Genomic DNA, 24,577 nt, shown 5'->3' on the forward strand with positions numbered 1-24,577 from the left:
CGCTTGTACTCCTCTTCGTAATTCATGCTTCCCTTGCATATGAGAAATGAGAGGTAAAGAATGCAGACTCTCCTCACCACGAATGATCATGGGAGAGTCACTTTTGGCATTTAGAGTGAGCGTATTGTCGACCCAATTCAATGAGAGGGTTATGCTCACGAAACCATCTAATGCCCAAAATCATATCACATCCTGAGAGAGGAAACACGACAAATTTTCTATGGAGGGAAGCTTGCTGAACAGTGAATAACACATCAAGGTTCTCTTGCGTAATGAGAGAGTCCATACCGAGAGCGAAGTCCGACACCTCGAGAGTTGTCTGGCTAACCTCCAGGCGGGCTCTCTCTACAAGAGAGTCACCAATCACATCATGCATACTACCTGAATCAAACAATATGACAAAATACTGACCCTTCACATGACCATAACATTTAAAGAGAGACTCATCAATGTGTGTGTCAGAAACATGTGGAGACTCAGATTGGTTCACTAAAGTGCTTGTGGTAGCTGTTGGTGCTTTGGGTTCTTTAGGTGGTGCTGTCTTAGGACATGCTTTCTTTATATGAACCTTGACGTGACATTGATAACATCGACCTTCCTTAGCATAAATGACTTGTTCTTCTGGCGATATTATCCTCCTATAATGCCTTGTGCATTTTTTTCATCTAGGGTTAACTTAGGTTTAGCAAGTGTTTTAGCTTTACCCTTAGATTCATTTTGAGAGTTCTTTTCCGAAGGATTAGAGGAAGATGGGCTAGAAGAGTTCTGTGGGTTCTGAGGGTTTCGTGAGCATTACCCTCTCATTGATTCGTGAGCATAAGAGTTCTTAGGGTGTGTGGGTCCTGAGGAGTCTGAGAGGTACTGTGAGAAGACTTGTTCTCCTTAGGCTTTCCTTTGTTGTGCTTCATCTCCTGTGCGAGAGCAATCGCTACCGCCTTGTTGAGATCCACGGGTCGAGTACTTCGACATCAAACTTGATATACTCGTCTAACCCAAAAAGGAATGCCTCTTTGCGCGCATCATCCGATTTGCGTAATTGGGTGCCGAGCTGCAAAACATGGTTAGAGAAAGACATGATTGGCATACCATTTTGCTTGAGATTGCGCCAATCTTCTTTCAACCGCGCTAAGTATTGAGGTGGCATAAACCGCGCCTTGAGCTTGTCTTGGAAGTCGGCCAAGTGAAAGAAAGGGGCATGCCTTCTTTGGCTTCCTCTAGGTGTGCGGCCAACTGTGCCTCTTGCCATGCGTGATACCAATTAATGGCATCACCGGCAAGATACATGGCTGTCGTCAAAACTTTGCTATTTCCTATTTTCTTAGTTGTCGCAAAGTAAGCATTAAATTGATGCAACCAAGAATGAATAACAGTAGCATCCATCTTACCGTCATACTTATTGAACACAAACTTATCAGGGACTGGATTGTTGGAGTCAGCATGTCTACTTGTGCTACCTAATGAACTGCCCATTAATTTGACCGGCTCGGATTTTGAGGTGAGGACCTGTAGGACCAACTCTCGCATGCGTTGGTCTCTCTGCGCCTCACGCTCTAATTCAAGGCCGCTCGCCTTTCTTTGGCCGCTATGAGTGGAGCTTCGCGTGCTTGCTCATGCTCAAGCTTCATAGCTGCGTTTCTTTCTTTAGCCGCCAACCGCGCTTGCTCACACTCACGCTCCAAGGCGGCACGTTGCACCTCTTGTTGGAGCATCATTGACTTGACCAAAGCCTCCATAGGATTTGGTGCAACCCGTAGCGTAGATGGAGAAGGGGGAGAATCAGAAAAAAATCCTCTTGGTGGGGAAAATTCTTTGTCACCAACTCCACTCTCATCACCTTCATGCAAAGTATCCATTCCGCTTCGGGTGACGACCATACACTGAGATCTTGGGTACTTAAGTTCTTGAGGAACTTGGGTTCTTGAGATTCTTGGGTTCTTGAGGTTCTTGAGGTTCTTGAGTTCTTGAGGTTCTTGAGTTCTTTCGCTTGCAATCGGTGTTTGAGAAGGCTTTTCTCTTATCTGTGCTCGACTCTCCCCTACGGGTGCACCCCTTGGTGGCCTTGCGCTCACACCAAAATTGCTTTTTCCCACCTCACGTCGATTGGCCGGCTGCTAAGTGCACGGTCCGCTCTCAATGAGTAAAAAGAGGAACAAGGGGAGGCTGCACAAGCCCTTCTTTCTTGGGTTACCTGTCACTCTTCAAAAACATGATTAGGAATCGACACGCCCAAGTGGATTTGGGTTACGTGCGACCGCAACCAACAAAAAATTTCTTGTGGTTCTTCCCTTGAGTGATACAGAACACTGCCAAAGCTCTGATACCAATGTAAGGTGCAACGAAAGTGAATGTTGATATTGCTAAAGATGAGTGCTCTGTCACAAAACGGACACCATGTGCCAATAGAAAAGAACAGAGTGAACAGACTTTTAGCACTTCAATAACAACTGAACCGAGAGAGAGAGACGACAGGCGATACGGAGTGGCGGAATTCCATCCCAGAGATTATTGGCTCCAAACCTTGGCGCCCCTTTCGGTATTTCTTTATATTGCATCAACACAGTACAAGCCGGTACTCCAGACTCTGCACCTTCTCTAGGAAGCATGCAGAGAATGAGTCCTTAGTGTAACGAAGTGCTGACGTGTCAAAGCCTTGAAGAATGGAGCCAACTTGGAGATGGGCCGAGGGGCCTAAACCCTAGAAGAAGGAGAAGCAACAAAAGAAGAAAGCATCAGATTTTTGTCGGCTTGCTGACGTGGCAGATTGTACGGATTTCCGGATTTCACGTTGAACTGATGACGTGGCAAACTTTACGGATTTCCGCGTTTTGCGCTGACTGTTGATGTGGCAGCTGTACGGAATTCCGAGATTTACGCTGACAGCTTTTTGGCATTGCTTTTGGACCAGATTCTTTTGAGTTTGAAGGCTTTTCATGTAAACTGCTTTTCATAGGCCAAGGGCCTCTAAATATGTGCGAAGGGCTCATTCTCTGGCATTCTTCCCGGGGAAGGTGCAGAGTCTCGAGTACCGGTTTGTACTGTGTTGATGCAATATAAAGAAATACCGAAAGGGGCGCCAAGGTTTGGGGCCAATACTCTCTGGGGTGGAATTCCGCCACTCCGTGTCGCGTGTCTTCTCTCTCTCTCTCTCTCTCTCTCAGTTCAGTTGTTATTGAAGTGCTAAAAGTCTGTTCAGTCTGTTCTTTTCTATTGGCACATGGTCCCGTCTTGTGACAATGGTATCAGAGGCTAGAGCATCAGGCGTGTGCATTTTTGAAAGCATACCGGTCCCACAAAAGAGCAGACAGAGCAAACCATAGACTTCTGGAATTTAATTGGGGTATCTTCGGCCTCCGACCTCGGACTTATTAGCCACTTCCACCCTTACTTCATTGCGCATCGGGCGCGCTCTCGTCTTCATCGCTCTGTCTTACAGGGCATAAGCCATAAAGAACCCAAGACTTGGAATTCATGGATTCAACAGAATATTTGCAGTTTCTGCTCAACAAACTTCACGACATTCTTTCGCGGCATCTTTAGCAGAATCTTCCGATGCTGCAAAGTTTTCAACAAATTTTGAACTACATGTTACCCCCTTTGATGCCCCAAGTGGTACCTCCTCCTCCGGCAACAGAAAGTACGAGAGCTTCCAACTGGTAAACTTCTCAGTCGTCTTTTCCGATCGAGGGAGTCTTCAGGAATATGGTGCAGCCATCTGCCCCTGATCCAATGCAACCGCCTTTGCCACCGGCATTGCCCCCACCTCCACCACCACCACCGCTTCTAGGCTACAATGGTTGGAGCCCATATGGATACCCTTATTATCCATACCCGGGATATGCGCCTAACCAACCCAAAGATTTCAAAAATGACGGCACGACAATCAAATTTTTCACCTTTTCCGGGGTGAAAGATCGCAAGAAAGCATTGTAGCTCCTACAACAATTTGACAACATCTATCCTTTAGGGAACTATACAGAAGAATCCACATCTATCCTTTAGGGAACTATACAGAAGAATCCAAGATTTCTCGAGCAGCGGGATTTCTTAAAGATAATGCTATGCAATGGTGGAGTTCAATCGCGACACAACCGCATGCTCCAAGGACCTGACAAGCTTTCAAGAGAGTTTTTGCACGTAGCTACATGACTTCTATGTTTGAAGTCCGGATTTTGGCAGAGCGGGGCAACTTGAAAATGCTTGCCATCGAGACCATGGACGAATATAACCAAAGGTTTCTCGACGTGTACTTTGCGGTGTTTGAGTTTGAAGGCTTTTCATGTAAACTGCTTTTCATAGGCCAAGGGCCTTTAAATATGTGCTAAGGGCTCATTCTCTGGCATGCTTCCCCGGAAAGGTGCAGAGTCTCGAGTACTGGCTTGTACTATGTTGATGCAATATAAAGAAATACCGAAAGGGGCACCAAGGTTTGGGGCCAATACTCTCTGGTGTGGAATTCCGCCACTCCATGTCGCGTGTCGTCTCTCTCTCTCTCTCTCTCTCTCTCTCTCAGTTCAATTGTTATTGAAGTGCTAAAAGTCTGTTCAGTCTGTTCTTTTCCATTGGCACGTAGTGCTCGTCTTGTGAAACTTAGCACATATTTAATGGCCCTTGGCCTATGAAAAACAGTTTATATGAGAAGCCTTCAAACTCAAAAGCTTCTAATCCATAAGCAATGCCAAAAAGCTGCCAGCGTAAATCACAGAAATCCATACAGCTCCCACGTCACCACTGTTAGCGCGTTTTGCGAAAATCTACCACGTCAACACTGTCAGCGCAAAATCCGGAGCGTCCGTACAACTGCCACATCATCAGCTACTGCGTGTGTGTGTGGGTGGGTTCTGCTTTATTTTAATTCCTTTATGTCACTTGGGCCCCATCGGACGGGGTCCCCATAAGTTGGTAGGACTTCTTAGGCTTTAGGCCCCTCAACCTGGCTCCATTCTCCAAGGCTTTGACACGTCAGCAGTTTGTGACATGCTCCGAACTGTGCTCAAGGGTTCCTTTTACTTACGGTAGGGAGAGCCTTCCGTCCTTTAGAGAGAGAGAGTGCAATGATCACAAACAAAGTGAATGCCACTGTGAATGAAAGTGCTGAGAATGAGAGAAATAGAGAGAGAAGATTACGACACCAGGTGGTTCTCAAACCCTCCTCCAAGGGCCCCCCTCTCTATGGCGAGAGAGGTCTATGCTATAGATTGTACAAATCCGGTTACAATGGTCTAGAGGCAATGGACTTGCCGACGATGTTGACGACAATGATGACGACGACGAGGACGGGCTGAAAACTGAAAAACGCTAGGGTTGAAATGCTGAAATCTGCAAAACGTTGACTTTTTGCTGATCTCTGACACTGTGTCGGCGAGGGTGGCGATTACGATGACTCGACGACGATGTGCTGAAAACGTAGATATTGAAACAGCGGGCTGAAATTGTAAATGCTGGCTGTCTCGACGATATGGCGAGGATCTGCTATGGGTAGGTGAGATCTACAAGGCTAGGGGCGGGATGTGCAAAGGCTAAGTGTTGAGATGTGAAAACGCTAATGGTCTTGGTTGATCTGGTGCCGGAAACTGCAAAACGCTAGGCTAGATTTGCTGTTGAAAACGCTAGAGGAACTGTTCCAGAAAACGCTAGAGGGACTGGCCTCCAAAACACTGGCTGTTGCTGTTGGCTGAAAAACGCTAGGTTGTCTTCTGTCGGTCTTGCTGAGGAGAGAACAATGCAAGTTGCTGGAACTTCTTCTATCTCTTCTGCTAAAAATGGGCGCCCTCTGTCTGCTTATATAGTTGTAAAAATTTGGGTCGAACAGTCTTCTCAACAGCCCACGACCCTGGAAATTGGTAAATTAAATTAATAAAAATGCCAAACTGCCTGGAAAATTTACTGTCTCAAAATTGGCCGGGAATGGACTTTCTGCTTGGACAATGCATATGTTGGGTGGTACTGGGTTTGCAATTAGAGGATATGCAACTACTCTAAGTGACTGGACATGCACGGCTTGCTCGTTGAATCTTCTCCCTTATCTCCAGATGCAGAGGAAGTCGTTTGTCCTTTGCTTGAATCCATAAGTGCCGTGTAAAAAGGATCGGATTTCCCGATAGAAGAGAAATCGGTTGTGCTCTGATATCACTGTAACAGACTTGGACACTCCAAGTCAAGAATCTACCGCGACACGACATGAATTCACTTCAAAACAGTTCACAATTTGATTCGACACCGGCGCGACAGAGTTCTGTGCCAAGAGATATTAGCCCCAAAGACTGGCGCCCCTTTCTGTATTTCTTTTTATATTAAATCTGTTGCACAAAGTACAAGGGAGTGGAGGGTCTCACTCTTAAGAATCTGCATTCAGATGCTCTGAGAAGTGGGTACCCAAACCATACTTATAAAGAGTTACAACGGATGCCAAAAGCAAAGCCCCAAAAGCTCTCAAGCCTTTTTTCCCCAAAGCTTTTACTAAAACTTGCGTAGAGTAAAAAGCTGCCAAAATTCAGCGTAGGTTTTTTCGTACAGCTTGCCAGTGCTTTTTGCGTTGCAAATTGCGGAGACTGTTGTACAGTCCAGCCACGTTAGCAGCGTGCGTGAATTTCGGGTTTTTTGCCACGTGTCATTGCAGCTTTTCATGGGCCTGCCAGCCGGGGGTGTGTGTGTGGGTGCTTTGCTGCCCCTTGTCCAGGCCATGCCACGTCACCATTTTGTGACAAAATCTCTTACAAAAGACCTTTCTTCAGCCATTCAGACTTTGAAGACTACCAATGATATGTGGTTGAAGCTCGTAGGAATGTTTGATTGAATTCTACGATGTGAGCAGTCACCCTTCTTGGATAGTTATTTGCCATCCAGTTTCCACGAGGAAGTTCCATGCAATCATTTCTTATGAAGGCTGAAGTTATTCATGATCAACTATCGGCTATGAAAAGTGCATTGACGAGTACTCAGTTAGTTGCTCTGGTTCTCACGAAGGTGCTTGAGGAGTATGAAACGGTGTCTAGGACACTTTGGCTACAAGTCGGGAAGGAAAAGCTGGAATTTGATAATCTCAGCTCTTTTCTCATTGAGGAGGAAGTTGAGTTGATAACTCAAGGCAAAATTCAGATTTTTGAGATAGGTGGGGAAGCACTTGCTGCTTTGAATTCCAGAAAGAGGACCAAGAACCATTGTTACAATTGTGGAAAGCGTGGTCATTTGGCCAAGGATTGCAAATCCATAGGCAAAGACAGATTCTACAAAGGACAAAGGTAAAAGCAATCATCAAGAGGAGAGCAGCGATAGTAACTCAGGGAAGAACAACAAAGTGGCTGTTGGTGTAGTGGAGTCTACATTGGCAAGGTCTCCCACCTTATAGTCACATGGAGATTGGTGCCGCCATGAGCTTTAGCTAGAGAGAGGCTTGTGAGTGGCAGAGAGGGGCAAACAGTGCCCCGTATAATTAATTTGGATCCTTGTGTTGGAGTTCAAGTTATCGGTGTTTGAACCCGTAGGTCGAAGTTCAAGGCACATGCATCTGGTAGGTATAGTCACCACCCGAAAAGTTGGTGTTTCAGAGTTTCGCCCGAGGCTGAAACGGTTGAGAAACGGCACTTCGTTTTTTCAATTTGTAAACAATGTATTTCACAAAACAAGTTGCCTAGGAGGGGCCATAGGTGTATTCTGAAGTGAAAAATGAGAAGACCTAATTCAAAAGTTTCAGACTTAATGCTCAAACACACAAACGGTAAACCTACTGGTTACAAGTTTATAAGTTACCACCTCATAGACTGTTTTCAAACCAGAACCTAGTATTATTACGAGTCAAACCAAGATACAATCACACACGAGACAATCAAAATGTCAAGAGCCATGACTCATAGTATCCATGATCCAAAACATCAATGTCATAAAACATAAGACAGGGTCCATAATCAAAATAGGGTACATATCACTGAAATCACTTCAAACATAAGATAGGGTCCATAATCAAAATAGGGTACATATCACTGAAATCACTTCAAACATAAGATAGGGTCCATAATCAAAATAGTAGTCCATAATGTGAATGATCATGCTCAAGAATTTGAGTGCTGAGCATCATCCTCTGTCTCATCCTCTTCGTTCTCCCCACTGGAAGAAGAGGAAGAGGACTCTGTTGAACTCGTTGAAGCTACAACTACACTAGTGCTAGCAACTTGAGCAACTCTCCTTCGTCCCCGGTCTCCCCTTGTATCATGAGGTGGAGCAATAGCCTCCTCATAGAGCAAGGCATACAAATTACGCTCTTGTTGTGGGATATCTGGAATGTCACGCATCTTCTCAATGTCAATTTTATCGGCATTGACGTGTGTAGGCTCAGGGGAATCAGAAAGCTTCTCCAACAATTGTAAGTTGCAATAACAAAACACCAATCGCTTAAGTTGCAAGGTTGTCACTTATTTCAGATTTCTCTTCTTTGTATGGAAGAGGGTCCAAGTACTCCAATTCCTCTCACAAGGACCAACAACACAATCTTGTAAGAGGACTCGAATGGCAAGGCGTTTCTACAACGACACATGACAATAAAGCGGGGAAAGTTGCATTTAACACTTGGTTTTGCAAAGCTTAAATGGAGCCTAGAATGTATTATGGGAGATTAATGTGCTCCCCTCCATGTTGGTGATGTGAAGAATTGTGTAGATTGGATTCAGGGATTTTACCAATGCCTCCGCCTCCACCCACCAAGATTCATTGAAAATATTACGCCGGAACTCAAGGAACTTAGTAATGTCATTCCAAGCAAGCCATTCATCATAGCTAATGGTGCGCATAAGATTTGGTCGCACTCTAATGAGACGCTCAAGCACAATGAACATGTAAGCAAACCTAGTGGAGGGCTTCAAGAGCTCCAAAGTACTGTTGGCCCGAAACATGCTGAGTGCTTTATGTCTCTTAGTCACAAACTTGACCATCTTCCTAGCAGTAGCAAAGAGCTCACTTACCCAAGGTATATTGCCAATATCCTCAATGAGCAAATCCAAGGAGTGAGAAGCACAAAGTGTCCACACAATGGTAGGAAACTCATTCTCCAACATGTGCCCTGCTGATACACAATTGCTGCCATTGTCAGTCACTACTTGCACAACATGCTCTTTTCCAATCTCCTCAATGACCCTTTTAATTTGTTCAAAGATATAAGCACCTGTGACAGTGACACCTGCACTTGAAGCATCTATGGCCTTCCAAAACATAGTTCCCTTGCATGAAGAAATCAAGACATTGTAGACACTTCTCTTGCGCACATCTGACCGTCTATCACAGAGTGCATCCATACTTCCATATTTCCTTCAGGAAATCAAGCTGAGTCTCTACACATATCTTCTCCTTCTTAAGCTCCCATGTGCGCAAGGTCTTAGATGAAGGACCTTCCCACTCACATCCTATGCGACTCACTGCCCTCATTGTCCTCTTCCATTGCTTAGTTCTGGCCACATTGAATGGAATAGCACATCTTATGAAGAGGCATGTCACCTCAACAGGTAGCTATCTTCATAGCTTGCTTTTGAATGCCAGCTTTAATGCTTGCAGATTGGAGAGTGATAGACCCCTTTTTACCTCCATCAACATTTGGCAAAGGAGTCCTTTTTGCATGAGAAATCGATGACACACCTGCACTTCCTGCTATGGACTCCAATCGACTTCTTTTTGAGCTCGATCAGCTTGCTTCTGCTGCACTCTGACTTGTTTGAGTCTCCTCTTCAATGTCGACCAAAGCCAAGCGTTTTGCTTTCCATTCTGTAAGGCTAGCTTTCACATAATCTGGAACGTGTTCACAAGGTGCCATATCCTTGCTAGGTACATGCCCAAGATAATCTTTCACACGAGCCACATTCCCTGTCTTCTCAAGCCCACAAAAGTTGTATCTCCATTTTTTTGAGCACCCTTTTCCTCCATAGCCAACCAATTTGGTCATATACCTCCAATATGGGTCTATGATGGTGTGCGTGAAGACCTAGGAGCCTTGCAAGGTACGTACACAATGCACACACTCAGCCCACCAAACCCACACACAGTGACATGTGACATCAGGCACTCAGATAGTCTTAGATGGCAGCGCAAATAACATAGGATGAGGTGCGCAAAGAGGGGTAGAAACTCTACCTGCAATCGGTGCCACACGTTTCCGTCACTCAAAAAATCGTCCACATGTTTTTGTTCGTAAAATTCAGCACTCACATTTTTTGCCCAAATTGAACCTTTTAAAAAAAATAGCATGCCGAAACGCCGTTTCGGCTGGTCCGAAACGGTGGGGAAACTCCGTTCGCGTTTCCCCCTCCCGAAACGCCGTTTCGTGTAACTATGCTGGCAGGGAATCAATCAGACGTATCTAAAACACTATGGATGAGTGCACCAATCCATTGTTGATGTGATGTATTCACAGTTCACGAATGAGGATTCTTGGATGTAGTGTGGTCTATAGTTCAAATTTTCTAAAAGGCAACCGATGCTCAAGAGGGCATTATTCTCAGGTATAGAGTTGAGGCTAGCAAAACCAAGGTGTATTCAGTTGGTGGCCACTTTTGGGGTGTCCATGGTAGCTTCTTTATCAACTTGGTCTCACTATTGATGTCCACTATGAGATGCAGAGAGGATGTTAGAGTTTTGCATTCAGTTGGTGGCCACTTTTGGGGTGTCCATGGTAGCTTCTTTATCAACTTGGTCTCACTATTGATGTCCACTATGAGCTGCAGAGAGGATGTTAGAGTTTTGGCATCTCAAGTGAATTGCCCAATGTGAATCCATTATTTATTTTGGCTTTTAGGTATTTGTTTTACTTATTTGTCAAAGTCTGGGTAGGGCAATTTATTGAGGTTGCTATAGAAGCAACCCCTTGCCTCCATTGTACACACATTCAATTATTCATTGCTAGGTTGATTGGTTCAGGAGACTCTCTCTCTCTCTCTCTCTCTCTCTCTCTCTCTCTCTCTCTCTCTCTCTCGTCAAAAAAGTAAGACGCTTCAAGAGTCGCTTTCACAAAGGGCTTCTTTGCTAAATTTGTCTTGGGCTGGCCTCCTTTCACGTTGCCCTAGAACCCATTGTCTTCTCCCTTCAACAAGGCATGACCAGTGTTGGCAACTTCCATAAGCTGAGTAAGGGTGCGACTCTGTTCTTCGTACAGTAGTTTCTAAGCCCTTTAGGCAACCCACAACAATACTCCTCAATCTGCTCTGTCAGTGGCACAAACGTGTAGGAAGTTACTAAGAGCAACTCTTTACAAAACGTGTAGGAAGTTACTAAGAGCAACTCTTTACAAAACTTCCGATTGTACTCATCTAAGCTTTTCCAAGAAGCCGCATTGAGTTGGTGCCAATCCGTCATGACATCAGCTTCAAATTCATTTGACAGCCACGCAAATGCAAACATTTTCTTGAGATATACCCGTGTGGCGGGTGCTTGTCCTTGCATCAACAGTGTTGTCCACCATGAACGCGCATTTCCTCTCAAGAAGGTGGCAACTTTCTTGATCTTGGAGGCCTCTGTAAAATTCCCCCTTGCAGAAACCGTGTCATGTCGTTGGAGGAAAGCGAGAGCCTTCGTTTTATCCTCAAATCCGCTCAAAGTATCAAACTTCATAATTGCACCACCTTCTTTGTATGGTTTTGGCTTTTCTAGTGCTCCCAATTATTGTAGGAAAGTGCTTGCAACATGGGTACTATAATAGGGATTATTGGTGCCCCTTGGCCATTGACATTCTGAGTCACTGGTGCCATATTTACCCGCTGGTCGGAAATACCAGCCATGCCAAAATTGCCCTATGGCCACCCCAAACTGGCCCTGATTGCACTGAAACCCTTGCTGTATGCCAATATTACCATACATGGGGTTTGGCATCATGCCTTGCATACCCCCAAAAACTGCTCCTGGCATATATTGCAAGTTTCCAGGCGCATAACCAGCCATGCTTTGAAACACTGATCCACCCCCGAAATACCTAGGATGTACCGTGGGTGGTGCAAAAACCTGATACCTGGAAATTAGTGCCCTGTCCATTTAATCCGACATGTGGACTCTGAAAGGTGGCTGGCTAAACTGGTAAAACCTGTGAAACTGACGTCTCAACCACCTGTTCGTGGACAGAAGGAATTTCTCTTGGAGCCCCAACTGACTCCGCAACATGTGAGTGTTGCCTGCTCTGTTGAGATACATAAGGGACTTGGGCTTGAGCCTCAACGGGCTCTCCTGCATGAGAAAGCTACCTTGTTTGCTATGACACTGGTGGCGCTTGCAAAAATTCCATAAACCTAGGATTCTGCACATAGTAACAGGGAATAGGCGGAACGGCCCCTAAACTATCGAAACGATGTTCCAGCCGTTTAAAGGTGCTGAAACGGTACCGAGAACGGAAAAACGTTTCGAAACTAGAACGTGACAGTAGAACGGAGATCGAAACGGGTCTGGAACAGGCGGGCAGACTCAAAAAATTGAGCCGTGTTTGAATTTCAACTTAGTGACCATTTGCGAGCGCGAGAGGGGAAGAGAGAGAGAGAGGTGGTTGTTTGGGAGAGGTTTCAAACCTCTCAAGACTCACACAAGGGAAAGGGGGGGGGGGGGGGGGGGGGGGGCAGGGTTTCCTTTTTTCTTTAAAAGCTCACCCCTCACCCCTCGCTTGACACTTGTCTCACCCTCAAGGCTCTCCACTTGGGCCCTTGGCACTCTCAAGCTCTACTATCTAGCCTCTGTCACCCTCTGTCTCAAGCTTGAAGCCACAAGCTCTCAAGCTCCATCCCTCCATCCCTCTCTCCCTTATAGGCTATTTTGAGGCTGATTTCAATGTTTTTTAGTGGACTGCTCTGGTGTTTCTGTTCCGGTACCGCTCCGGAGGCCCCCATTCTCGTTCAAAGTAACTTTGATTCCACACCAACCGAGAAAACACATTCACAACAACAACCAATTGTGTCCTGAACGCATCCTCGTCTAGTTGCCCAATTATAAACCCTTGACCTTGTGGAGCTCACATCAACCAAAGGTATGGACAATGGTGGTCGCGAGCCCTTGCCAACCTGAGACACTCGTCCTGTATGGCCTGTGAAAAGGAACCCTCTTCTCTGGTGTCACTCGCTCTGTCATCCATGGAGTAATTCCAAGTTCTTGTGCTTTGTGTCTTTGCCGAAAACCAACTTACCAAGGCTCACTCTCCAAAGAGAAAGTCATTTTGTCCCGGCGACGGAACCATGAAACCGGCCCGTAGACTTGCTAGAGGGCGGTAGCTTTCATCCGATCTTTACTTGAACTTGCCGAAAACCAACCAAGGCTCACTCTCCAAAGAGAAAGTCATTCTGTCCCGGCGACGGAACCATGAAATCGGCCCGTAGACTTGCTAGAGGGCGGTAGCTTTCATCCGATCTTTACTTGAACTTTACGACCCAAAGCAACTTCACGAATAAACGTGTGATTGGAATTTAACACTTCAAACAAAAACACGGCTTGGCAACTAGAGTGCTTCCAAGCAGATAGTGACACCCTGTAGGCCCCATAGACTGGCCCCCCTCTCGGTGTTTCTTTATTCTTATTGCAAATAGACGATATGAACGCTTTCACTTAACTCTCACCAAGCTGCCTAAACCTGTCCATGGCTGTAATTGCAGGTTTTTGACCCAATTTTTCCAGCATAACGGCACAAAATCCCCTGTAGGTCAAAAGTACACATCAAGGACACTTTCCCTTGCATTTTGGAAGCTTTTCGGTGAGTTGCAGGTCAATTTCAACATGTTGTAATTCTCTGCTTTGTCAATGTCAAGCGCCAAAACCCTGTTTAAGCATTCCAAGGCTTTCCTGAGGCTCCCTTTGTGATCTCTTGCAGTTTAGGTGCAAAACCCTAAACCTGCAAAAAAACACAGCAGGCTGTAATTTTCTGTTTTGGATTGTTTTGAGCAGAGCGAACATGTCTACACATGTTTCAGGTGCTCTTGCACGCAGTGGGACGATTCTCCTTTGAATTGGACGAGTTTTCACGCGAGAAAACTCTTCGTTTTCTCAATCCTTCGTGATGGCACTATGCGTACTTGTGGGGGATTAGCAATACAGAAGGCTCTTGCCTTGGCAAACGCGCATAAAACCTCAGAATTGTACATGGTCATCTGAAAAGCCCAACTAGTGGGGAATGATTATGTGCACAAAAGGGGGAGAGAGATGTGCGAGAGCAAATCATCACCCTACGTGAGACAAGGGAGAAGGCAAGCTTTCCATTAAAGTTGTGATCACCTGCATCCACTACTCTCTCTCTCTCTCTCTCTCTCTCTCTCTGTCACACACACACACACACACACACACACACACACACACACACACATACACACATTGTAGTCACACTGATAAAAATCACCCTCCTCTCTCAACTTTGGGCGCCCCATGGAAAAAAGGGGGTGTTGATTGCCCCCCTTTGACTACCAAAGCAGAAGACCCGTACAATGATCAGATGATAATGAAATGTGTACTTGAAACCGGCCCGTGGGGCGGTAGGCGTTAGCTTTCACCCGAAATTCTTTACTCTAGACACACACAGAGCACTTTGCAAAGGTAACCTGTAACGTGGATTAACACCTAAGTACACACACGGCTCGGAAGCTAGAATGCTCCGAGGAGACACCGACAACCTGTAGGCCCCAAAATCGGCGCCCCTTTCGGTATTTCTTTATTCTTTAACAGAGGGAATAAAACCTGTGATCTCCTGCCCCGCACAATCCAGGCTAAGAAACACGTGTTCTGGCCCGATTTCGGCAGCATAACTGTACTAGGACGCTTCACAGTCAGTATCCCCACGCAATAGATGACTTTCCCGACGCATACGGACACTTTGCAAAACCTGGCGAGAATCTGCAGCACGCTGAATTCTCTGTTTTCTGCCCCGAAAATGCGCCAGATCACCTGTACAGCGGTCCCCTTGCGTCCCCGAACCTCCTGGGGGTATTAGGGACCGTTTAGGGCCGAAACCCTAAACCTGCAAAAATACACAGCAGGCTGTAATTCCCTGTTTTAGGCTCCGTTTCACGTGCCGGTCACATCTGTAGCAAGTCCTCGAGCTCCCGCACCTGTAGGGCTACTTGCCCTTTGAATCGGACGAGATTTCTCATGTGAAACCTCTCCAAATTCACCTGTACCTGTTGGGGATTAGCCACTAGCTAACCTAGTACCTGTGCAAGAGGCTCTTGCCTCGGCAATCGCGCAAGACCCCACACAACTGTATATCAGTCAAATGAAAAGTCCTCTTGTGGGGCATCACATAACTGCATGTAAGGGAGAGAGAGAGAGTAGTGTGTAGCGTGCAGGGCATCACTCCTGGCACCACACTATACATAGAGGGAAAGGAAGCACTCCATAGCTCTTAACCTATGGCAGGGAACTCAAAAATGAGCCTCCCAGCTATAAATTCAGCGCCACATTAAGGAAGTGCACAAAAATGTGCCACTTGGCGCATTTACAAGCATTTTCCCGTTTCGGGTTTGTCGCTTAAAAATCTCCCGATTGGTTGCTCAGTTGACTTTGCGGCAGAGTTGTAAAATGTTTCCCTAGACATACCGGAGGTAATGGCGCGAACACATTTCGTGGCCCAAAATAGCAGTTCCCTAAATTTTAGGAAATGATTCCGTCGGGCTCCCAATGGTCTTCTGACCATCTATCCTCATTGGGACCGCATCCAAAAGTGCAATGTGGCCCAACTGTCGGATACTTGCTGTTGGTAGTCACAACTTGACTTTAGGCCTTTATTGAGTTCACTTCCTAGTATCCACCAACTTGCTAAGTGCGACGGGGGACCTATATGATCTTGCTCTGAGCTTAGACATCCTCTTACCATACGAATTCCAATGCCGACCACTGCGGGTGAAACTACCGTTCACATTGGCCATACAATGTCCGACCGTTTGCTACTTCAAGAAGACAGTCTCAAAAATAAAACAAAACCCATTGGAAAGAAACCAACAACTAAACTTAGCAGTTGCCACGTCCTCGTGACATAGTTAACAGCTGCCACGTCCCCGTGGCATACCCCCCTCTTCAAATCGCAAACGTCCTCGATTGTATACCATAAATACACGCCACTGATGATCTTGTGCTATTTACAATCTTTTATCATCGCATGTATCCGCAAGAAAGGTTGTAACACATAGATACAAATGACTTAATGAGACTTTCTTACTTTTGTCATTTCCATCTATTACACTGAATTCATATGTACATTTGATGTACTAGCTCTATCATTACCCCTCCTTTGCACACGTTGGGTTGGGTCATAAGTAGGCTGTAACCCAAAGGCTTCAAGATAAAGCTGCAATACATTTGGTGACTCTAACAGTTCATGCTCTTCCATCCACTTTGCATCCATAGGCGGATAGTTCTTGAACTTCATTAAATAGCGTCTTGCAACCTGTCTTGTTAACTTTTCTGTCCTTATGTGCCAAAACTTGCTCAGGTACCAGAATCTCATGAAGTTCCTCAACTTCTGGCTGATCCTCATCTGGCATATCTTTTGGCACATCACCCACGAAGGGTCTTAGAAGACTCACGTGAAACGCATTATAAATCTTCCATGCATCAGGCAATTTCAGCCTGTAAGCGACATCACTGATCTTGTCAAGCACTTGAAAAGGCCCATAGTAATGCATACTGAGCCTAGGAAACAGCCGTTCTTTGCCCTTCATTTTCTTTAACCTTGCCTTTTCGAACCTTAACAGAACCCAATCATCAGGTGATAACAGCAATTCATGACAGTGGCGATCAGCAGCCTTTTTTTGTTTTGCCCGAGTCTTCTCCAAGGCAACATTAATTTTCTTATACATCTCATCCATGTTCTCAACATATCGATCTGCCTCAAAGATCTTGTCCTTTGTATGCAAAATGGGAGGAACTTTTTTGCCGCCTTCAACAATCTCAAAAGGGGCTTTGCCAGTAGACGAATGCAGCGTATTATTGTACGCATACTCAAGCATAGGCAAATACTGTTCTCACTTGCCCTTATTATCTGACGCATAGCATTTCAGCAGATTTAAGACAGTAGAATTAGCCTCTTCTGACTGTCCATCAGTTTGTGGATGAAACGAAGACGAGAACTTGAGCGTAGTGCCCATGTTCTCAAACAATCCTCTCCAGAACAAACTGGTCATGCGAGGATTACGATCACTGATAATCGATTGTGGCATGCCATGGTACTTAAACACATTGTACATGAACAAGCGTGCCATCTAATCAGATTTTATCTTCTTCTTGACAGATAAAATGGGCCTGCTTGCTGAACTTGCAGATAATGGTCCATATACCATCATTCCCTGTTGGCGTTCTTGGAAGATCAAAGATAAATTCCATAGCAATGCTTTCCCATGGCTTATCCGGAATCGGCAGTGGTTGTAACAACCTTGGTGCCTTTTGTCTGTCAAACTTGACCTTTTGGCAAACTATGCATGCTCGCACAAAGGCATCCACATCTCTCCTCGAGGTAGGCCAATAGAAGAATGTCTCTACCGCTTTAATTGTTGCATCAATGCCACGATGCCTTGCATATGGTGGGACATGACTCTCTTCAATGACCTTATGTCTCAGTGGCCTAGTGACACAAAGTCTGCCATGCATCATCATAAAATCATCTCTGAGGAGGTAGCGCTCGTGATGTTGCCCCTCTTGTAACTGTTCAAAGATCCTTGCAAAATCTTCATCAGCAGTATACTGATCCTTCATGTCATCTAGCTCATGATGATAAAGAATTGACACAACTGAAATTTGTGGCTTTCTGGATAACGCATCAGCCACAACATTCTTTGTTAGGTGCAGCGGAATGAATGTTTGTGCTTTGCTCAAGATGAGTGCTCCGAATTGTGCTCAAGGTTCCTTTTCTTCTTATGGAAGGTAGAGCCTTCCGTTCTTAATGAGAGAATGCTATGATCACAAACAAAGTGAATGGACATGTGCGTGCAAGTGAGATTGAGAGATAGAGAGAGAAGAGAGATACGACACCAGAGACGTAAAACCCTCCTCCGAAGGCCCCACTCTCGTCGGCGAGAGTGGTGTACTATTGATTGCACAATCTGGTACAAATGGAATGCATGGATTGATGCAAGTCTAGGCTATCTCGGTGATGACGACGAGACCGACCTAAGGGCTGAAATCTGCAATCTTTCTACTGCTGTCCAAAAACGTTATGGGCTAAAATCTGTGAATGAGCCAAAAACGCTGATTTGGGGGGCTGTTTCTATGGGTCTTTGTGGCTGAAAATCTGCAGGTTTAGGGCTGAAAACAGGGATTCTTAAGGGCTGAAAACTGAGGTCTTTCCGCGCTGAATCTGTTACTTCTTTATGGCCTAAATGTGCTACTTCTTTATTGCTGAAAATCGCTGCATTGCTGCATACTGCTGGGATCCAAAAAGGCTAGGGAAAACTTATGTCAAAAACGCTAGGCTGATGGTAACCAAAAACACTAGCTCCTGTGATCTTTTGGCGATGGCAAACTGATGCAAAACGCTATTGGCTGAGGTCATCTGGCAATGGTGTGATGATGCCAAAAACGCCAGCCTGAGATGCTTCTGTCAAAATGCTAAGGGAGGTCCTTCTTGCTTGGTGGGGGAAACCGCCAAGGTCTTTGTCTTGCTGAGAAGTTACCTGCTGAGCTTGGCTCCTGTTGCCTCTTCTGCCATTTAGTGCTAGCTCTAGTTTGCTTATATACAAACTTAGCAAAATTGCCCTACCTACTTTCCAACAAAAGTCACTTAAAAATAATAAGTGAAAAATGTCAAAAACAGGAAAAATAGGCTAAATGCACTGGAAAATTCCCTTGAAGGATTATTATGGAAATGCTTATGATGATATATGATCATGCTGTGTGCAACCAGAGGATATGCATCTACACTAAGTGATTGGGCATGCACGGTCTACGAATAGACTCACAAAAGTGCCAGATCACTTCTAAATCTAGACTGACTGGACTGATTGAACCTTGATAATGCTGTAGCTTGTCCACGGATACATAGGGTTGTATGTGTCACGTGACATCCCCTCCTTTTCAAAGTGAGGTACTAGTACCGAACTGTATGGCGTCGAGGGAGATCACCAGTAGCATCTGGAATCCTGGAAGGGACTCTTCGTCAGCCCACTTTGATGTGTGGGTCGTGCGGTACTTGAACATCATAAAGGTTTGCAACGCTTGCTTCTTTGGGCCGCGCCGAAAGCGACAAAGTCTTCTGTGGCTCCTTCAATGCTTCAACTTCGTCGAGAGTCATGCTTCCTTCTTCTTCAAGAATCTCCATGGCTGAAAATTCCTGAAACCATTTCCAACACAAAACCATGAACATACCTATTCCATGTAAAGTGAGTGGAAAAAATCTTGTCTTCATCAAAGATTGTGCATGCAATGTAGATGAACAATTAGACGGAGTGCCAAACCGTTCATCACATACACGCAAACAATGAGATCGAATCTTGTCTTTCTGATCTAAATCAATCAACTTTGGCAATTCACAACGGAAATGCCCATGCTTAGTGCTCATACTTTCATGTGCTCTTTCTACGAATGTGTCATGCCAAGGAAGAGACATGGTATGTGACTTCCTTGAATGCATGCTTTTCAGCTTTTCATGAAAAATCCCTATACATTCGTGCTCATTCATGAGTGAAACGTGCTCAACGTACAATATGTCATGCCTAGGAAAAGGGATCACATAAAGACGTTGAATAAAATACAGGAAATAATCACGAATGAAACACTCGACAATGCGTGCGTATCAATCATGCGAACACATAATACTTCCTGTAAGGGTTCTTTGGACCTAGGCTCGAGAGCCAAGATCGGTTCTTCCTGAGGGGGTTCTTTGGAGCTGGACTCAAGAGCCAAGATCGGTTCTTCGAGATTGATCGAATCTACAACGAGGTTAGCTTCGCTAGCAAAAGCATCCACTAACACATCATCCTTGTGAACAATCACATCGTCTTCATGCAATTCATCATGCTTGTGAGAAATCACATCTTGATCATGCAAACCATCATGCTCGTCATTATCGTCCAAATTATCATGCTCATCATTGTCAATCAAATCATCATCATGCTTCTCATAATCATGCAAATCTTGTGTGTCATGCTTTGGAGAAGAGGAGACTGAGAGAGTCTCCTTTTCCAGAATCTCTTGTATCTGTGCCTGAACTTGAGAAAAGAGTCGCAACATCTCTTGCATTCTTGCTTTGGTCTCGCGATCAAATTTGGCTTGAGTTTCTTTTTCTTCCAAGTCACACTGACGCTCTATGGCTGCCACTTCTTCGTAGTCACGATCTATGTCTGCCATTTCTTCCTCGTAGGCCTTTTTGTCTGCTTCTCTTTCTTCGCGTTCTAACTTCTTGTCCATCATCCTCTTGTCGAAAGCCTCCATAGGAGTTAGTGCAATCCTTGACGCAGATGGGGAAGGGTCAGAAAAACCTCCTGGTAGGGAAAATTCTTCTTTGCCTCTCTCATGCTCATCACCTCCAAGCGAAGTATCCATTCCGCTTCGAGTGATGACCATTCTAAAGTCGTGGGTTCTTGTGGTCTTGGGTTCTTAAGTTCACGAGGAACTTGGGTCTTGGGTTCTTGGGTTCTTGAGGGTCTTGAGTTCTTGAGGTTCTTGAGGTTCTTGAGGGTTTTCTTTCGCTTGCAATCTGTGTTTGAGAAGGATCTTCTCTTCACCCAAGTTCTACTCTTTTCCGCGGGCGCACCCTTGGCGGCCTTGCGCTCACACCAAGGTTGCTTTTTCCCACCTCACGTCGATTGGCCGGCCGCTAAGTGCACGGTCCGCTTTCAATGAGTGAAAAGAGACACAAGGGGAGGCTGGACAAGCCCTTCTTTCCTGGGATTCCTGTCACTCTTCAAAAACACGATTAGGAATCGACTCGCCCAAGCGAACTTGGGTTCATGCGACCGCAACAAGCAAAAAAAGATTCTTGTGATTCTTGTGGTTCTTTCTTTGAATGATACAGAACAATGCCAAAGCTCTGATACCAATATTAGGTGCAGCGGAATGAATGTTTGCTTTTTGCTCAAGATGAGTGCTCCGAACTGTGCTCAAGGTTCCTTTTGTTCTTATGGAAAGTAGAGCCTTCCGTTCTTAATGAGAGAATGCTATGATCACAAACAAAGTGAATGGACACTGTGCGTGTAAGTGTATGAGACTGAGAGATCGAGAGAGAAGAGAGATACGACACGGAAGACGTTGTAAAACCCTCCTCCGAAGGCCCCACTCTCGTCGATGAGAGTGGTATACTATCGACTGCACAATCTGGTACAAATGGAATCCATGGACTCATGCAAGTCTAGGCTATCCCGGTGATGACAACGGTGACGACGAGACCGACCTAAGGGCTGAAATCTGCAATCTTTCTACTGCTATCCAAAAACGCTATGGGCTGAAATCTGCGACCGAGCCAAAAACGCTGATTTGGGGGGCTGTTTCTGTGGGTCTTTGTGGCTGAAAATCTGCAGGTTTAGAGCTGAAAACAGGGATTCTTAAGGGCCGAAAACTGAGCTCTTTTCGGGCTGAATCTGCTATTTCTTTATGGCCTGAATCTGCTACTTCTTTATTGCTGAAAATCGCTGCATTGCTGCATACTGTTGGGATCCAAAAACACTAGGGAAAACTTCTGTCAAAAACGCTAGCTCCTGTGATCTTCTGGCGATGGCAAACTGATGCAAAACGCTATTGGCTGAGGTCTTCTGGCGATGGTGTGATGATGCCAAAAACGCCAGCCTGAGATGCTTCTGTCAAAAACGCTAAGGGAGGTCCTTCTTGCTTGGTGGGGGAAACCGCCAAGGTCTTTGTCTTGCTGAGAAGTTGCCTGCTGAGCTTGGCTCTTGTTGCCTCTTCTGCCATTTAGTGCTAGCTCTAGTTTGCTTATATACAAACTTAGCAAAATTGCCCTACCTACTTTCCAACAAAAGTCACTTAAAAATAATAAGTGAAAAATGTCAAAAATAGGGAAAATAGGCTAAATGCATTGGAAAATTCCCCTGAAGGATTGTGATGGAAATGCCTATGATCATGTTGTGTGCAACGAGAGGATATGCATCTACACTAAGTGACCTGGGCATGCACGGTCTACGAATAGACTCACAAAAGTGCCGGTTCACTTCTAAATCTAGACTGACTGGACTGATTGAACCCTGATCATGCTGTAGCTTGTCCACGGACACATAGGGTTGGATGTGTCACGTGTCATTCTTCTTGCCTTCCACATGCATAATCTGAAAGTGGAACATGGAAAGAATGTTTGCCCATCGCATATGCCTTTCGGATCAGTTTGACTGTGTCAAGAAGTATTGCAAGGTCTGATGATCTGTTTGGACAACAAAATTAGCACCTAAGAGGTAGTGCTTCCAGCTAGAAAGCGCATGAATCACGGCCAAGAGCTCTTTCTCATAGACTTGCATAGTCCTCTTTGGCCCTTGTAAAATTCGGCTTTCATAAGCTACTACCCGTCCATCTTGCATTAGCATTGCTTCGATGCTACTGCCACACGCATCACACTGGACCACAAATGACTTCTTGAGATCTAGTAAAACAATTACTGGATCTGAAGTCAACTTTGTTGGAATTAGGGTTGCAGAGAAACGCACACAGCTTGGAGAAGACGAAGGAAGCTCAAGGCGCACAATAGAGAGTGTGTTACTTAGTGTGCAATGAAAAGATAGATAGCCCTAGAGTGATGGGCGTATATACAATGCTTGGGGAAAAAAACCTCCTAAAGAGGGAAAAAATGCCCCGACGGTCCTAGTGTGTTCACACACATCACTACCTCATGTATGTGGTAACAAATCCCCCTTGGAGTGATGCGGTGAACGAGAGCTGGCACATGAGTAATGGGAAGTGCCATGCCCTGAGGACATGATCAGTCCACAAAGGAGAGTAAGCCCAAAGCTTTGTGGAAAGCTTCAAGCTTCTCACGAGACAATGCCTTTGTGAAAAGATCTGCAAGGTTGTTCTGTGTTGGCACATAAGCCAAGCTGATCTCTCCTGCTGAGAGCCTCTCCCTGACATAGTGGTAATGCATCTCAATGTGCTTTGTGCGGGCATGAAAAACTGGGTTCCTCGCAACTGCCAATGCGCTCTGATTGTCAGTGTAGATAGTGTTGGCAGTGTCCTGTCCAACACCCAAATCAGCCATAACGCGTCTGAGCCATACACACTCAACCGTAGCTGTGAAGACTACCCATTACTCAGCCTCACAACTCGAAGTGGCCACAATAGGTGGCTTCTTGCTTAACCATGATATACATGAACTGTGAAGCATGAAACAAAAACCACTTGTGGACACTCGCGTGTCAAAACAACCAGCCCAATTTGAGTCCGAAAAAGCATGTAAGTCTAGCGGCAATGATCCCCCCTTGGGATAAAACAAGCCAAGATGTAAAGTGCCACTAAGGTAGGGGAAAATCATCTTGACAGCCTGCCAAAGCTTAGACCTTGGGCTATGCATAAATCTTCTGACTTGTGAGACTGCAAACTGAATATCCGGCCTCGTGTTGCATACATAATTGAGGCAACCAACAACAATTTGGTAAACAGTGACATCAGCAGGATTGCTAGCATCATGTAGGCTCAACTTCAAACCTGTTTCCATTGGAGTGGCAATAGGTTTGCAATTCTCAAGTCCAAACTTACATAGCAATGTCTCTATGTAACTTTTCTGACACAAGGCAATACCACCATCACACTGCTTAAACTGTATACCGAAGTAATGATGCAACATCCCCAAATCTTTCATCTTGAAAGTAGTATTCAAATCAGCCTCGTTTAACCAAATGAGTGTCAGCTTTCTCATACCAAGCACGAGGAGATTGCTTCAACCCATACAAAGCCTTCTTACATCTGCACACTTTGTCCTCTTGTCCTTTTATGACAAAACCGCGAGGCTGCGTTACATAAACTTCCTCAAATATGTCACCATTCAAGAAAGCAGTAACAATGTCTGATTGATGTACATCCCAACCAAAATGAGCTGCCAATGCACATAGAAAACACACAGTAGTCATACGACAAGTGGGAGCAAAAGTCTCTTCATAATCTATGCCTTTTTGCTGTGCATAACCCTTTGCAACAAGTCGAGCCTATGGCGATCGATCTCACCGTCCGGCTTGCGTTTCAACTTGTAAACCCACTTCGTACCAATGGCCTTTTTGCCTGGAGGCAAATCACATAAAGTCCATGTGTCATTTTCTATAAGTGCATCATATTCTGATTGCATGGTAGCCATCCAATTTTCTGAATTCTGTGCTTCATCAAAAGATAGAGGCTCCTCAACATCATGTAAGCTAGACACAGCCAAAGCATAACATTGTGATGCATAAGATGCATGGCGAAAGCCTGAACGAGTACGACTAGAGAAAGGTGCGTCCAATTTACTGTCACACAAAGTGTGCACCAGCTATTTTGGCATACTTCTAGCGTGCTCATTTTCAGCCCTTTCCTCATCAAGTACATCATGTACATCTGCATCAGTAATAGGCTGATCTGTAACATTTTCAGAAACCCCCATAGGCTGTACATTTGCCTCATTGGAACTTACATTCGTATTTCCACCACTGAAAAGAGGCAACAAAGTGTCATAAATGTTCTGTGAGCTTACATT

At 45.2% G+C, this 24,577-nt stretch overlaps 1 protein-coding gene and 1 pseudogene across 1 annotated transcript in view; one reads left to right on the top strand and one right to left on the bottom strand.

The window, feature by feature from the left end:
- Positions 1 to 24,577, top strand: part of EMB2737 (embryo defective 2737) — a 108,346-nt gene that overhangs the window by 17,354 nt on the left and 66,415 nt on the right. The gene's annotated exons all lie outside the window — the stretch shown is intronic.
- LOC147423326 (uncharacterized) lies at positions 6,261 to 11,583 on the bottom strand (annotated as a pseudogene).

This window comes from Adiantum capillus-veneris, chromosome 26, assembly GCF_014529385.1.
Source record: "Adiantum capillus-veneris isolate H3 chromosome 26, ASM1452938v2, whole genome shotgun sequence".
NCBI lineage: Eukaryota > Viridiplantae > Streptophyta > Polypodiopsida > Polypodiales > Pteridaceae > Adiantum > Adiantum capillus-veneris.